The sequence below is a fragment of the Neovison vison genome, chromosome 7, assembly GCF_020171115.1.
Source record: "Neovison vison isolate M4711 chromosome 7, ASM_NN_V1, whole genome shotgun sequence".
NCBI classification, from domain to species: Eukaryota; Metazoa; Chordata; class Mammalia; order Carnivora; family Mustelidae; genus Neogale; species Neogale vison.
Window position 1 is genome coordinate 111,760,362 of NC_058097.1, and position 16,869 is coordinate 111,777,230.

Sequence of the window (16,869 nt, forward strand, 5' to 3'; positions counted from 1 at the left end):
TGGAAGACAACAATTAAGCTGGCTCACTTTCACTCAGTTGTCCACCTGCGGTACAATCACATGGCTGGGGGACACCGCACGTGGAGGCTGGAAATGAGACAAGGGAGTGGCTTCTTTTTTTTTTTTTTTAAGATTTTATTTATTTATTTGACAAGAGAGATAAGAGACTACAAGTAGGCAGAGCAACAGGCAGAGGGAGAGGGAGAAGCAGACTCCCCGCCGATCAGTGAGCCCGATGTACGGCTCCATCCCTGGACCCTGGGATCATGACCTGAGCCCAAGTCAGCCGCTTAACCCACTGAGTCACCCAGGCACCCCAAGGGAGTGGCTTCTTTATTGAACATGTGCCCTCGGGATATCCAGAAGATTCTGCAGTTGAGACTTTGACATAAATCCAGGCTTGTGCGTGTAACCCATCACAGCAGGAATCATATCCTTAAGAACAGAAGACCAAGAAGCAATTGAGCTACAAAACTGAATCAGGTGAAAGGAGGAAGAGAAAACAGACACAGTATTAAGTTTTGCCATGCTGGCCCCTGAAGCTGTGGTAGGTCTGTGTGACTGGTCTCCCCGTAACTGTCCACTCTGGGGAAGACTCGTTTATTGCCATCTAAATAGCTGGGCCAGGACAAAGGTGAGGTGAGCGAGGCAGGGTCATGCACACGCAGGGCAGGATCCTTTCTGAAATTTTGGTATTTTGTTCACTGTTAATTTTTGTGTGTTTGTTTTTAAAATATTACATCAAGGTGTCATGTATCTTGATTCCTGGTGCTTTGGGTGCCTCCTTAAGTTTTGCACCTGAAGCAAGTACAATGCACACCTCACCCTTGGAAAAGCATGTCATGATTGGAACAACACCTTGTGTGAAGAGGGTCTTGGAAAAATTTAGAGAGGTCTGCTTGAGGTGTATCAGTCAAGATTGCAACTAACAGAAACAATTCAAAGGGGAAAAAAACCTTTTAATCCCTTAAGTAGTTACATTAGAGCAGATTTTTGCCGGATGTTGCATTGCTAACCTAGCATCTATATAGAAAACCAAAGAATAAAAATAAAAAAAAAAATAACTAGAACGAGTAAGTAAAACTGATCTCATATGGCCTCATCTGAACTTGATTATATCTGCAAAGACTCTATTTCCAAATAAGGTCACATTCACAGTTACAGAACATCTTTTTAGGGAACACAATCCAACCCACAGTGTCTTGTGTCCTGCTACCTTGCTAAATCTACTTACCAATTCTAGTATCTTTTTTTTTTTTAACTTTGTAGATGGAATTGGGATTTCTAGCCTTCAAAAATATGAGATTTGGGGCGCCTGGGTGGCTCAGTGGGTTAAGCCGCTGCCTTCGGCTCAGGTCATGATCCCAGGGTCCTGGGATCGAGTCCCGCATCGGGCTCTCTGCTCGGCAGGGAGCCTGCTTCCCTCTCTCTCTCTCTCTGCCTGCCTCTCCATCTACTTGTGATTTCTCTCTGTCAGATAAATAAATAAAAAATCTAAAAAAAAAAATATGAGATTTGTGGTAGTTTGTTACAACAGTCCTAGGAAACTAATACACAGGGTCAATATGCAAAAATTGTTTGTGTTTCTAAAAAGTAGCAGTGGTCAAGTGGAAATTAAAATATTTTTAATACCACTTCAAACAGCATCAAAAATATGAAATATTTAGTGATAAAACTAACAAAGAATATGCAAACTTCATACACCAAAAACTACAAAACATTACTAAAAGGTCTTGAAGAAGATTGAGGTCAAAGGAGAAAACATTCTGGGCACATGGACCAGAAGGCCCCGTATGGTTAAGGTGACAATTCTCTACAAATTGATCTATAGATTCCATGCAGTCCCCTGCAAAGTCCCAGCAAGCTTTTAGAAATTTATAGGCTGACTCTAAAAGTTAGGTGGAAATACAAAAAACCTAGGAGAGACTGAACAATTTTGAAAAAAGAAAAAATAATTTGGAGGAATTACACTAATTTTAAAATTTACTACCAAGTTACAGCAATCAGTTGGCATGGTACTGGCATAAGGAGAGTCACATAGGACAATGGAACAGGAAATAGCTAACATATGATCGACTGATTTTCACTGAGAGGACTAAAGGTCTTGTAACTAGGGATAGCCTTTTAGAGTCAAAGAATGCTAAAACAATTGGACATCCATAGACACACCCCGAATTAACTGCACTGTACACAAAATTTAACTTCAAATGTATTAGAGACATAAATCTTAAGAGTTAAAAATTATACAATGCCTAAAGTAAAACATAGGACAAAATCTTTGTGGTATTGAGTCAGGCAAAGATTTTGTATATAGGACAAAAAAGCATGAACCATGTAAGAGAAAAATTGGTAACTTGAAATTCATCAAAATTTAAAACTTCTACTTTAAAAAAAAAACCTTAACAATTAATGAATAAGATATACTCTGGAAGAAAATATTTGCAAAACTTGTATGTGATACAGAACTTACATTCAGAATATATAAAGAAGCCTCAAAATTCAATAAGAAGACAATCCATTAATAAAAAGGGCAAAATATTTGAATGCAGGGGCACCTGGGTGGCTCAGTGAGTTAAAGCCTCTGCCTTCCTCTCAGGTCATGGTCTCGGGGTCCTGGGATGGAGCTCCCCATCGGGCTCTCTGCTCAGCGGGGAGCCTGCTTCCCCAACCCCCGCCACCTGCCTCTCTGCCCACTTGTGATCGCTGTCTAATAAATAAATAAAATCTTAAGAAAAAAATGTGAATGCATATTTCACCAAAGAAAATTTATGTCAATAGCCACGTGAAAAGAGGCTCAATATATTTAATCACTAGGAAAATGCAAATAAAAACAAAAATAAGACGCCACTATACAACCTTTAAATGGTTAAAACTTAAAAGATTGACAATATCAAGTAATGGCAAGGAGGGGCACCTGGGTGGCTCAGTTGGTTAAATGTCTGCCTTCAGCTCAGGTCATGGTCCCAAGCTCCTGAGATCAAGTCCCATATCCGGCTTCCTGCTTCTCCCTCCGCCTGCTGTTCCTTCTGCTTGGGCTCTCTCTCTGTCTCTCTCTCTCTGACAAATAAATAAAATCTTAAAAAAAAAAAAAAAAAAAAGCAATGGGATGGCAAGGTTACAGAGCAATTGGAATTCTTATACCTTGCTTATGGGAGTGCAAAATGATATGGCCACTTTGGAAAACGGTTTGGCAGTTTATTATAAAGATCGACATACACTTCCCATATGATCCAGAAATCCCACTCCTGGGTATTTACCCTACAGAATAAAAATATGCATTCATACAAAGACCTACCCGCAAATGTTTATAGCAACTTTCTTCCTTTTTTTTTAATTTATTTATTTGACACGGAGAGAGAGAGATTACAAGTAGGCAGAGAGGCAGGCAGAGAGAGAGGGGGAAGCAGGCTCCCCGCTGAGCAGAGAGCCCGATGCAATGTGAGGCTCCATCCCAGGACCCAGAGACCATGATCTGCGCCAAAGGCAGAAGCTTTAACCCACTGAGCCACGCAGGCGCCTGCAACTTTATTCTTAATTAACGAAACCTGGAAACAGCACACATGTCCGTTGTGATTTGGACTCGTGAATTGATAAAGAAATTACGTTTGACCCCTGAACAACACAAGCTTGAACTACATATGTCCACTTAACACATGGATTTTTTTCAATAAATACAGTACAACAATGTAAATGTACTTCTTCTTCCTACAATTTTCCTTTAAAAAAAAAAAGGTTTTGTTTATTTATTTGACAGAGAGAGAGAGAGATCAAAAGTAGACAGAGAGACAGGCAGAGGGGAAGGGGAAAGCAGTCTCCCCGCTGAGCAGAGAGCCCAATGCAGGGCTCGATTCCAGGACCCTGAGACCATGACCTGAGCCAAAGGCAGAGGCTCCACCCGCTGAGCCACCCAGGCGCCCCCCCTTCCTATGATTTTCTTAACAACACTTTTTCTCTAGCTTACTTTATTGTAAGAATACAGTACATAATACATAAGGCATATGGGCTCATTGACTGTATACACATATTTTTCAACGGTGCAGGGGGTTGACCCCCTAACCCTCAGGTTGTTCAAGTGTTAACTATATTGTACTTCCATACAATGGAATACCACTCAGCAATAAAAAAGAACAAATCACCCAAATATGAAACAATATGGATAAATCTCAAAAGCATAGATTAAGTGAAAGAAGCCAGATATGGTTTATATAACCTTCTGGAAAAGGCAAAACTAAGGTGACAGAAATGAGATCACTGACTGGGGACAGGAACGGAAGCACGAGATTTACTGCAAAGGAGAATAAGGGAGTTTTGGGTTGGGGATTTGAAACTGTTCTATATCTGGACTGTGATGATGGTTACATAACTGTAAACATGTGTCAAAACTCACTTAACTGTATGCTTAAAAAGAATGAATTTTATTTTATGTAAATTACACTTCAATAAAATCGACTTAAAAATAAAGAAGCCTGACTGAAATGACCGAACGCTACGCTGAAAATGTATTTGAGCCAGATACAAACTTACATACTGTTAAGGCCCTATTTATTTTTACTCTATGGTCACAAAATAAGAGCAAGTACATGATCAGCCTCACACATTTTTCATAAATTAATTTGTTGCAAAATTTTCCACTTTGTGTAGACCTGCATGCTGGGCATATCCGTGCATTAATTAAAATCTTTCCATTCCCTCTTACAGGCATGCTGACCTCCTCCTGCTCCCTAGGCTAAGAGATCCAAGAACACAGATGCTTACTCACAGCTAACCCATTCGGAGCTATATTCATTCTCCTCTTCCCAGACTTGGGCACCATCCCAGGAAAAGTACACAAAGAGGAAAATATAATGAAGAGTTGACTTCATTTCCAACAGATCCACTATCTGACGGCTTCTACAGAGAGGCTGACTGCTACTTACCAGGGATGTTTCTCAACACTGTCCACTAAACTTTGGCATATCTGGCAGCAGTCAGTCCTAGAGCTCAGAATAGGGAACCATTTTTCTTTAATGGATCATTGACCCAAATTAAAAATCAGTTACAGACCAGACACCAAATAGGTCTCCTGGTGGAGGTGAGCCTTGAGCCAAATTCTGAAGGAAGATTGGAACATGAGTTGGCAGAGAGAAAAGTGAAAGAAATCATCTAAAGCAGGGGACCAAAAAGAGAACAGTGAACAGGTCTGCCTGACTGGTTCAACAATCTTCTCTTGGAAAATGTAGCCATGTCCCACAGAGTCCATTCATCCATGAAAAGCACAGATTTTCTATGCCTCCTCCCTCCCTTCCTTTCAAACTTCTCAACATGGCCAAGCTGCCCTCCCCCGCCCCAAACACTTGGGCATTTTCCTTCCCTCCAAAAAGTCACTTCCCCACAGGATGAAGTTGAACCATTCATCCCGACATGTAGTAATGTTTAAATCGGCTCCCAACCTGCCTCTCCGCCCAGATCTTACGATCACTACCACTTCTCATACGCAGCCAAACTTTGCAACTCATCATTGAAGAAGGTGTCAAATAAATTGCCATTTCCCTGCTTTTGCTTACACACACACTCCTCAGGAAGAATGCCTCCTTGCTCGTCTATAGTCTTTGTGTGCCCACCTTCCTTAAAGAATTTAGCAAGTCCCCTGAGAAAAGTCACTATTCTGGGTGCTTGACATCTGCTATCTCCTCTGATCTTCACACCTATAATATGTGTAAGAATCTCGCTATTCTCTAGTTAAGAAAACTAAGGCAAGTCGTTGAGTCTCTTGTTTAAGGACAAGCAGCTAGAAAGAGCCAGAGTAAGGATTCAACAGCAAATCTTAATCATATCAAAGTTATGGTACTCTGTATAATATCCTGTGTCTCTGCACAGATCCTAAGCATGTCTGCATTAGTTTGTAATGATATATGTGAATTTGTGTTATTTTTCAAACAAGGTGCGCAGAGAGTCTGGTTTTAATTGTACTGCCTTTAAATTTTAAGGATCTTATTATACAAGCTCACAGTCATCCTGGGACATCGTACAGGAAAATATTTGATGAACAAGAGCTAAGCCTCTCTTAGTTCCTAACAACCATTTAGAAAGTCATAAGTTATTTCTGCAAAAAGATTCATCGCTGGTAAAAACACAAATGGATCGACTGATAGAATGCAGTCTTCCAGAGAATTCCAGAAATTACTTTTTTTTTTAGATTTTATTTATTTATTTATTTATTTAAGAGAGAGAGCAAGAGAACAATCAGGGAGAGGAACAGAGGAAGGAGAAGCAGACTCAGTGCTGAGTCCAGAACCTGACAGGGGGCACCCCCAGAAATCACTTTTCAAAATCAGATCCTGTGTTCATGCCACCAAGGTCATGTATAAGATGTTTATAACAAGGGCGCCTGGGTGGTTCAGTCAGTTGAGCACCCGACTCTTGATTTCAGCTCAGGTAATGATCTCAGGGTCCTGAGATGGAGTCCCATGTTGGGCTCAGTGCTCAGTGGGAAGTCTGCTTGAAATTCTTCTCTGTCCCTCCCCCTCCCCTATCTTTTTTTCTCAAATAAATAAATCTTTTCAAAAGAATGCTTATCACAGATTTGTTTATAATAGTTGAAACCTGGAAACAACATAAATATCCATCAGCAATGGAAAAAAATATGAAAATTAAAAGTGTGGGATATATATACAGTGACATACCACACAGTAATAAAAAAAAAAAAACCAACCCTACTGGTATATGCAATAATAAAAATGAATCTCACATCAACAGACACATGAAGAGTTACTCAGCATCATAAATCATCAGGGCAATGCAAATCAAAACCACAATGAGGTATCACCTTACACAAGTTAGAATGGCTAAAATCAAAATAAGGAAATAACAAGTGTTGGTGAGGATGTGGAGAAAAGGGAAACCCCATGCACCACTGGTGAGAATGTAAATTGGTACCACCACCGTGGAAAAACAATATAGAGTTTCCTCAAAAAGTTAAAAATATAAATAATGTATGATCTAGTAATTCCACTATTGGCTATTAACCCAAATAAAACAAAAACAGTAATTTAGAAAGTCATAGGCACCCTTATGTTTATTGCAACGTTATTTACAATGGCCAAGACTAGAAGCAAATCTGGAGTCTGTCAACAGACAAATGGTTAAAGATGATGTGGTATATTTATACAATAGAATATTACCATTGTAGCCATAAAAAAGGATGAGATCATGCCATCTGTGATGACACAGATGGAACTAGAGGGTATTATGCTAAGTGAAATAAATCAGACAGAGAAAGACAAATACTATAGAATTCTACTCATTCTTAGACTCCAAAACAAATAAATAAACAAACAAAAAGCCGAATCAGAAGTATAAATGCAGAGAATGAACTAGTGATTGCCAAGGGTAGGGGTGGGAGGGAAGGGTTGAGCAAAATGGGTAAAGGGAAGAGGGAAATACAGGCTTCCAGTTATGGAATGAGTAAGTCATGGCAATGAAAGTCAGAGCATAAAGAATACAGTCAGCGATATTGTAACAACAATGTAACAGGACAGATGGTAGCTATACTTGGGGTGAACACAGTGTAATACATAAACTTGTCAAATTACCAAGCTGTACACCTGAAACTAATGTAAGGTCGAGTGTCAACCATACTCAAAGAAAAACAAACAAAAATAAATAAATAAAATAAAATAAACATTTGTCAGACTCTAAAAGAAAAAAATCTTACAGATACACTATTAAGTGAAAGGAATCAGACCTGAAGAGGATATACCACAGGCAAAGGCCATAATGGAATGACAGACTAAATTTACCCTCCCACCAGTCCCAATTAGAAAATGACTGGTGATCACTGAGAGAAGAGAAACAAACAAGGTGTACCCTACAATTGCCCCCTGCTAACTACCTAGGGAGACATTTTGCAAACTGCAGCTCACTGAATTGAAGAGACAGACAGAATTCAGAATTGGGGGACAGCAAGGAAGGTAGAATTCGGGAGACAAAGTTAGAGGAGGAGGCTTCACAGACAGATGGTGTCAAAGGCCTGCCCTGATCTGAAAATGTAAGGGAGGAAGTTGCCTGAGGTCAACAGGAAGACCCAGAAATCCATAGGCACATCGATTCTTAAAGCTCACATGAGACTGGGAATAGTTTATGTCCAACTAATAGCTTATGTCCAAGTAGCCCAAGTGAAAAACTTCCTAACGTTGGAGTAACGAGTAGAATCCCCAAAAGGGTGTTGCGTCGGTAGTGGGGAAAATGAGCCCTAAGCATAAGACTGCTTAGAATCTGCCCTAACAAAACTTAAAATCCAGGATGCCTGGGTGGCTCAGTCGGTTAAGCATCTGCCTTCAGCTTAGGTCACGATCTCAGGGTTGTGAGACTGGGCCTCATGATGGGCTCCGTGCTCAGTGGAGAGTCTGCTTGAGATTCTCTCTCTCTCTGTGTGTGTCTCTCTCTGCCCCCTTTGGCCCCCACACCTGCACATACTCCAGTGTGCTGTCTCCCCCTCCCCCTCCCTCTCTCTAAAAAGAAAGAGAAAAAGGAAAAAAAAAACACATTTGAAAATCATTTTTAAATTTCTGTAAAAGATCACTGACTCCAAGTAAAAATTACAATATATTATGGGGTTTATAATATTTTCAGAAGTAGAATAGTATAAAGGACAGGAGGAGAAATTAAAGTACGCTGGATGAAGGGTTTTATAGTGTACATGAAATACTTTAATGTTATTTAATAACAGACTTAGTAAATTAAATATTAATGTAAACTGTAGAATAACTACTAGAAAAGGAAGTATAGGTCTTAAGTCAATAATAGAAATAAAATGTAAAATAATCATAGAAAGTATTCAAAAAAGACGACCTCATAAAAGAGGAAAAGTATGAAAGAAGAGCAGCAGAATGGAGAACAAAAAGCAAGATGATATATTTAAACCTCAAAGAGTATATACTATGATAAAATGTTAATGGTAGAATCTGAGTGTAAATACATTAGAAAATTATTTCTACTTTGGCATACGTTTAAAATTTTCCATCAATAAAATGTTGGAAAAAATGCACTTCAACCAAAAGAAAAAATATATATGTATATATATAGTATGTAAATATAAAACAACATTAAACAAAAGTGTGTAAATATAAAATATATACTTAGATATACAGACATATAATATGTAAGACACGCCTGGCTGGCTCAGCTGAAGGAGCGTGTGGCTCTTGATCTCAGGGTTGTGAGCCCAAGCTGCATGCTGGGTGTAGAGATTACGTAAAAGTAAAATCTTTAGGGACGCCCGGGGTGGCTCAGTGAGTTAGGCTGCTGCCTTCGGCTCAGGTCATGATCCCAGTGTCCTGGGATCGAGTTCCACATCGGGCTCCTTTCTCGGCAGGAAGCCTGCTTCTCCCTCTGCCTCTGCCCTGCCAGTGCTCTCTCTCTCTCGCTCTCTCTCTGACAAATAAATACATAAACACTTAAAAAAAAAAGTAAAATCTTCAGATAGATAGATAAATTAGATAATGAACGGATGGATGGATGGATGGATGGATGGATGGATGGGTAGGTAGACAGATATAGTATGATCCAATTAATATGAAATTCAAAATAGGCAAAAGTAATCTATGTGGATAGTGGTCAAAACAGTGGGGATCCTCAGGTGTGGTCTGGAAGAAAGCTTTCTAGGGTGCTTTTTGTAGTGCTAGAAATGTTCTATTATCTTGATCTTGGTGGTTGTGGTGGTTGTGTGTGTGTGTGTGTGTGTGTGTGTGTGTGTGTAAAAATCCATCATTAGGTTTTTACAGTACGTGGGTTATTCCTCGGGTTTGTTTGTTTGGGTTTTTTTTTTTTTTTTAAGATTTTACTTATTTATTGGACAGAGAGACAGCGAGAGAAGGAACATAAGCAGGGGGAGGGGGAGAGGGAGAAGCAGGCTTCCTGCTGAGCAGGGAGCCTGATGGGGGGATCATGACCTGAGCAGAAGGCAGACACGAAACAACTGAGCCACCGGGCACCCCAATTCCTCAGTTATAAAAAGTCTTACCAGGTAAGTTCAGAGACCACTAAGTGATTTTTTTTTAATATTATTTTTCCTTACTTGTAAAAATACATGGGACAGTAAATTCTTTCTCTAGGTCATTAAGGGAATAAAATCAAATCTGAATAATTTGGTATCAGGTTGAATTTTATATTTTAGAGTGTTTGGGGTCTAAATTATTCAGGATCTCCTAGGTTCACAGCTTCAAGCTGGCATGCAAGGGCTTCAGCGCCAACAAAATTCAAATTTCTGCCCTTGCCACCCTTAAATGCATTTCGCTCCTGGACATCTCTCCTTGTATACTTCACCGGTACATCAAAAATCTTAAGTCTAGAAGCAAGCTCACTATCTCCAAGTACCCTCCTAGTTCTCTCCCCAAATTTCATCTCATTATTTTTCCCTCTTTGTCATATTATTACTAATCTAATTGTTACCCACTTGAAAAATCATCTTTGACTTTTCCCTCCCTCTAACTCACCAAGACCTATCCTCCCTCTTTAATATCTCTGATTTGTGTCCTGGCCATCATCCTATCAGTTTGTCAAAATAAACTTCTAACCAGTGTTCTAGCTCCAAGTCTTTCTCCTAGCTATCATCATAGCACCAGATAAATCTCCCCTCTGTGTTCACAGCCCTCCCCTGCGGCCAATGTTTCAGTCAGTCACCAGTCCTCTGTAGGATAAAATTCAAACTCTTTAATATAACATTCAAGACCTTCTGTGCTGTCCCAATCTATCTGTCCATCCTAATCTCCCAGTGGTCTCCAACATGTCCCCAGCACTCCGCGAGACTAATTACTAATTAAATGCACTGTGCGGATTCTTCAACACAGACCTTTGCTCACATTTTGATCTCTGCCCAGAATATTCTTCCTTTTCGTTATATTCAATGATCACATACCCCTAAAGACTAAGATGGACATTCACAGTCTCCCTGAGATATTTCTGACAAAAACAATTTTCTCTTTGAAATGCTTTCCTCATTTCTCTAGATCATTCGCCAGGCAATAATTCTAGGTTATGTTTCTTTCTTTCTTCTTCAACTTTTTATATGTCCATGTCCTGTGTCCACAAGTCTGGAGGAAGCTCTTTGAGGACAAAAGCCACGTTGAGATTTGGAGTGCTTATACAATAAACATGCGGTGATTTTGCAAGGGGAATGGTTCAAGGGTGGCAGTTCCAAATGTAAAACAGAAGAATCCTTGTGAAGTCCAGAAAGCTTGATTCACAACTGCCATCTCCAAACTATGTTTCTAAAACAGTTACATGTCTGTTCCTCTGATGCTTGGACACGAGGACGGCGTACTGTCATTATTGAGAGGCACTCAGGAGCCAGTGTATTTTTTTTAAGATTTTATTTATTTATTTGATAGAGAGAGATCACAAGTAGGCAGAGAGGCAGGCAGAGAGAGAGGAGGAAGCAGGCTCCCCACTGAGCAGAGAGCCCGACGACAATGCTGGGCTCAATCCCAGGACCCTGAGACCAAGACCTGAGCCGAAAGCAGAGGCTTTAACCCACTGAGCCACCCAGGTGCCCTGAGCCAGTGTATTTATATTCAATTGAATGTTAGAAGTTTGAAGGCGTGGCTTCCAGTTCTATTTCTGTTGCTAGCTGGCTGTGTAATCTTGAATCAGATTCTCAACCTTGTTGCCTGCATCAGCAAAAAGAGAATACTGGACTAGATGAGTTCTAATTCTCCTCTAGGTCTAAAATTATATTGGTATTTGTCTTCTATTTATCTCGTAAACCTCCTATGACCCTCACCTAGCAAGAGTTTGGACTGGCAAAGCTTACATTAATGGGGTGTCCATATGCTTGATTGATTCTGTCCATGGCCCCTTTGAAACAGCTGTTGTCCTACAGGCTCAGCAACCAAGAGACAGTTAAGAGTTGATCTCCAGAAATTCCAAATTGATCAACCCCAAAGCCAAGTCTTTTTCTACTGTTTAGTGGCTGAACTGACATCCATTCAAAAAAATCAATAAATGGATAAATCAGAAGCACTGGCCAAGGACAAATGTTGATGCATATTTACGTTACATTTAAATAATAGTCTTGCTACATAATGTTCTTCTTAGGATTCGTGCCAATGTCAGAATTATAATACATTTTGTACAACCTTTTACAAGACACCTACTTTATCTCCTGATCCTAGCACCCTTCCAGTGGGAGCAACAAACACTATTATCACTTTATAAAAGAGAGAAAACCAAGACCTGGAGATGTTCATCAATTCTCCTTTCAACACAAGGGAGCTGGTGTGGAAATAGCCTAGTAAAGTGGTTAAAGCTCTGGGTTCTGAAACTCTACAGACCTGAGGTCAAATGTAAGCTCACTCACTCACCTGTGTGACAATAGATGAGTTACCTAACTTCTTACTTAGGAAATTGGGTTGCAGAAGCACTTAACTCATAGCATTTTTAAGAGCATTAAATGAGAAAATGGGAGGAATTTAGTATTATGTCCAGCCACAGAGTAGCAAATGCTAACTCTTATCAATGACAGAAGCCCCACATCTAAATCAAGGTAGAACATTCTTTCTACAACACCTCATGAACTTGATACTTCCCAATGATCTTTTCTGGATAAGATTTAAGACTTAGTGTTTTACTCAATTCAGTGCTACAGTTGGGTGTATTAACAGCAAACTGGAGGGGGTGTTAATAACCTACCCTCAGTAAAAATGGACTTTTGACTTATTTTCTAGAAGTGGTGGTGGTTGATTTGCCTTGAACCATTCATAAACTTGCCCAGTCCCCAAATGACCAATTATTCCACTTGCAAGATCACTCTGCCAATTGGAATGCCTTCCCAATTGTGGATCAGAGTTTTCTTCTAGGTAAATATAATCATCCTACAGGGGGACAGAACCCAGGAGTCCAGCCTCATTAGTATCAAATACTAAACAATCGTCTTAACCATTCCAAGTTCATATCAGTATTTACTCAAATATACCAAGTTAATTTTTTTTTATTATTAATGGAAGACTCAGTCTCAATAAAGAATCGGGCTCTTGTTTTCTTATGTTCCATAATAGAAGCTGGAAAGAAATTTTAGAACGAGGGTGCAGTTCTTTCTCTTTTTTCACATTCATTCACTGTTAAAATACCTGGAGTTTCAAACCGGGAGTGTTTATGTAGTAAGTCTCATTGGTTGTGGGCATGCTGGCAGTGAGTCAAAACCCCAGCCAAGTTTTGCAGTTGTAATTTTATTTTGATTTTAATTAGTATCAATTAGGACCAAAAAATAGACAGCCTGGATAAACAATGTGAGGTTGGCTTTAACAAGTAAATTAGATATTTTGCAGGAAGGGAAAGGGGGGAAAAATTAAGGAAGACTCCACTTTCTTTTTCCAGCCCCCTGCTTCTCCCCTGTGGCTGCTACTGGAGGCAACTCATGCTTTCAGAGTGGCATCTATGTTGATGTCTCTGAGACAACCCCTATCTGTTTAGTAGGAGTATCAAAGGTGGGAAATTTACACATCTCAGAATGCCTTCCTATATAATAAGAGGGTCTTACATTGTCTATGAGTATTGGGCCCCTGCCTCACATAGGAAGGCCCATTTCCTCTGAGTTCTTCAAGGTTTATAATCCAGAAACCACTGAAAAATTCCTTCTCCTCCTTTTGTTACTGCATCCTTACCTCCAAGCCAGGGTTATGTTGCTAACAAGAAACTCTGTAATGGAAGGCATCCAGTGGTATGCTGGTAACTATTAATAGCTCTCTAAAAAAAAAAAAAAAAGTGTATACGCGTGTGTGTATATGATTACCAAAATTTTGTTGTTGCAGAGGATGTGTAGTGCACCATTTACAAATAATGATAAAATATATAATACTCTGTCATAAATCCCATGCCATCGGTTGCCTCTTAGTATGCTTTCATTGACTTTTACTAAGCTCTTGCAGCCATAGCTGTTAGGAGAGGCAGTCCATTCTGGGCTCCAGCATTCCTGCATGTCTTTGTGAAGTACGCCAAATCCTATGACCTAGCCATCTTCTGACACTGGGCCATTCTTACACTTCATCACACAGGTAATTAAGTAGGTGAAGATGACCACAGTATGACTACGTGGGTTGCACAGCCTCTCGGAAGGCCTTGCTGTTGCCTTATAGCCCAGAGTGGCCGGTTTCAAGCTACCGGTGTGAAGTTACTGAATGCAGAGTAAGGAAGAGAAAAGCATCATGTCATCATGGAGTATTTCTGTAGTGCAGACACACTAGACCTGAATGACCTCACGGGCACAGATAACAGCCAACTGTAGCAAAAATGATTAGGAAATGGTAAAGTGATAGGGTTTATTTTTGTCTTTAATATAATTCAATGTAATTAATTAATGTAATTAATTCCAAGTTTGCATAACTTTTAAGAATGTCCACAAGGGGATGCTTGGGTGGCTCAGTGAGTTAACCATCTGCCTTCAGTTCAGTTCATGATCCCAGGGTCCTCGGATTGAGTCCTTGCTCAGCAGGAAGCCTGCTTCTCCCTCTCCCTCTGCCTGCCACTCCCCAGCTTGTGCTCTCTCTCTCTGTGACCAATGAATAAAACCTTAAAAAAAAAAAAAAGTCCACATTTGGCGTGCCTGGGTGGCTCAGCTGGCTAAGCATCAGACACTTGACTTCAGTTCAGGTCATGATCTTCAAGTCAGGCTCTGCGATGAGCCTTGAGCCTGCTTAAGATTCCCTCCGCCCCATCCCGCTTCCCCACCCACGCTTGCTCACAGTCTGGCTCTCTTTCTCTTTCTCTAAAAATAAAAATTTTTGAAAAAGTGAAAAGAGTGTCCGTATTTAACAATAAACAAGCAAAACATGGGAAAATATACCAGTCACCTCTTTGGAGCCAGCCAAGTACATCACTGAACACATCTCATCTTGGTGGCCAAGTGCTCATCTGCTTCTCCAAGACACTACAGACCTTCAAGGGCTCTGTTAATGAGACAGTGAGCGGGCGTCCCCGAAACTGAAGGGACCAGCCTGCCCCTTTCATATAGAACATCTGCCCTCTCTGAATACTTCCTATCACTCAAACTTTGATTGAGATCTTGTGTAGATAGGCGCTTTCAGTCTGCGGGCTACGCACACTGTTGAGATCACCAAACCAGAAACTAACTCGATAGAATCCAGATCAAAGCAGACAAGTAATCAGCAAGGTTTCCAGACTTGGAGTGGCAGAAGGAATTTGCCATTGGTTCCCTGGCCTACCTGTTCTCAAGGTCTGAACAAACTCGGCTCCTTACGCATTGTTTCTCAGGTTTTCAGGACAAGACCAAGAACTGCTTGACTCATTACCTAAGTTCATCTGTTTACCTGCCCCTTGTGAAATCTGATTCGAGTTTGTCTAGTTAGAGACCTGTGTCTATTTTGGGTTGTTTGGCTTTGAGAAAAGGAAATCGCAGGGAACCTGGAATCCTAATTAGTGATGATCAGATAACATTCACCCACATCCTCTTCATCAAAGCTCCATGAATAATGTCTTTTTATCAGATCCCTCTGGTGTCAAATACCAGGATGACACCAGGAAGCCTTCTCCTATTGTGGATGTCTCACTGAAAAAAGCCAAGAAAGAAAATACGAACAAAAAGCCCTGGTTTCCAAAATAATAATAATAATGTCTCTTCGTAGGACTCCATAATTAAATGTCAAGTACATACGCACATATGTATACACATATATGTGTATGTGTCTAGCTAAGTAAGAAAGGTAGGTAGAATGTACATGTAATTTTATTCATTCACTTTTATAGATCATCTATAATATATTTTTAAGTCAAGCTGCCTTTTCTCACATGCCACTAAGCAAAGTCAAAGTGCATTTTTGGTACGGAGGTCTTGCCTGAATTGCGCGTACGTGCATTCACATGCGTAGAAACGTATTTTGAATCACTCTAACCAGGCTGCTCCTCTAAGTCAATGGTTCTCAACATACTGGACTCACATGAAGAACTTTTTTAAAATTCTGATGCCCCCCGAAACTAATACACTAAACACTGATGTTCATTATACTTGAATTCTAAAAAAAAGTAGTAAATAAAAAAAAATTCGATGCCCACATCAAACCCGTCTAATTAAATCTCTGTATTTTTTTGAAGTTCCCCAGATGATTTCACAGTCAAGTCACAATTAAGAATGACTGCCCTAGATCATCAATGAATTCGTGTTAACAGTTCAGTGAATGACATCCCCCACCCTTTCTTCTACACTCAAACCAATATATTCTAGAACTTTTTATTTATTTATTTGACAGACAGAGATCATAAGTAGGCAGGGAGGCAGAAGGGTGGGGGGAAGCAGGCTCCCTGCTGAGCAGAGAGCCCGATGTGGGGCTCGATGCCATGACCCTGGGATCATGACCTGAGCCGAAGGCAGGAAGAGGCTTAACCCACTGAGCCACCCAGGTGCCCCTCAAACCAACATATTCTAATATATAATTTTGATGCACCAACAAGTAGCATTTTACTGTGCACAACATTCTGCAACTTGCCCTTTTAATCTAACAATTTGCCATAGATATCCCTCCAGGTCCATGCATACAGTTTTAATCCACAGCAAAGTTTTGTTAGAGGAGTGGCAAAAATAAAAATAGTACTTTGAGACCAATAATATGGTGGTGTTATGTAGGAAGCAGTGAAGAACAAAAAGGTCAAAGATCTCTTAATAGAAGTCTAGCGATATAGTCCGGGAATGGGGACTGAGGTCTCCCAACCAGAGAGGTGACAGCAGGAATGGAAAAGGATGGACCCAAGTAAGAACCATCAGGAAGAAAGAAACATTGACCCTTAATAACTGACTGACTTAACAACTGACTACAGGGAAGTGAAAGAACCAAAACCAGTTTCAGGACTTCAGCTTGGAAATCCAAGAGCATAATTCAAAGGGAA

At 40.2% G+C, this 16,869-nt stretch overlaps 1 long non-coding RNA gene across 1 annotated transcript in view; it reads right to left on the reverse strand.

The window, feature by feature from the left end:
* Positions 1-300: 300 nt before the first annotated feature.
* The window catches only part of LOC122912385, a 77,068-nt gene continuing 60,499 nt past the window's right edge, over positions 301-16,869 (reverse strand). The window contains exon 5 of the long non-coding RNA XR_006385612.1: positions 301-435. This is a non-coding gene — a long non-coding RNA (uncharacterized LOC122912385). The remainder of the gene's footprint in view (positions 436-16,869) is intronic.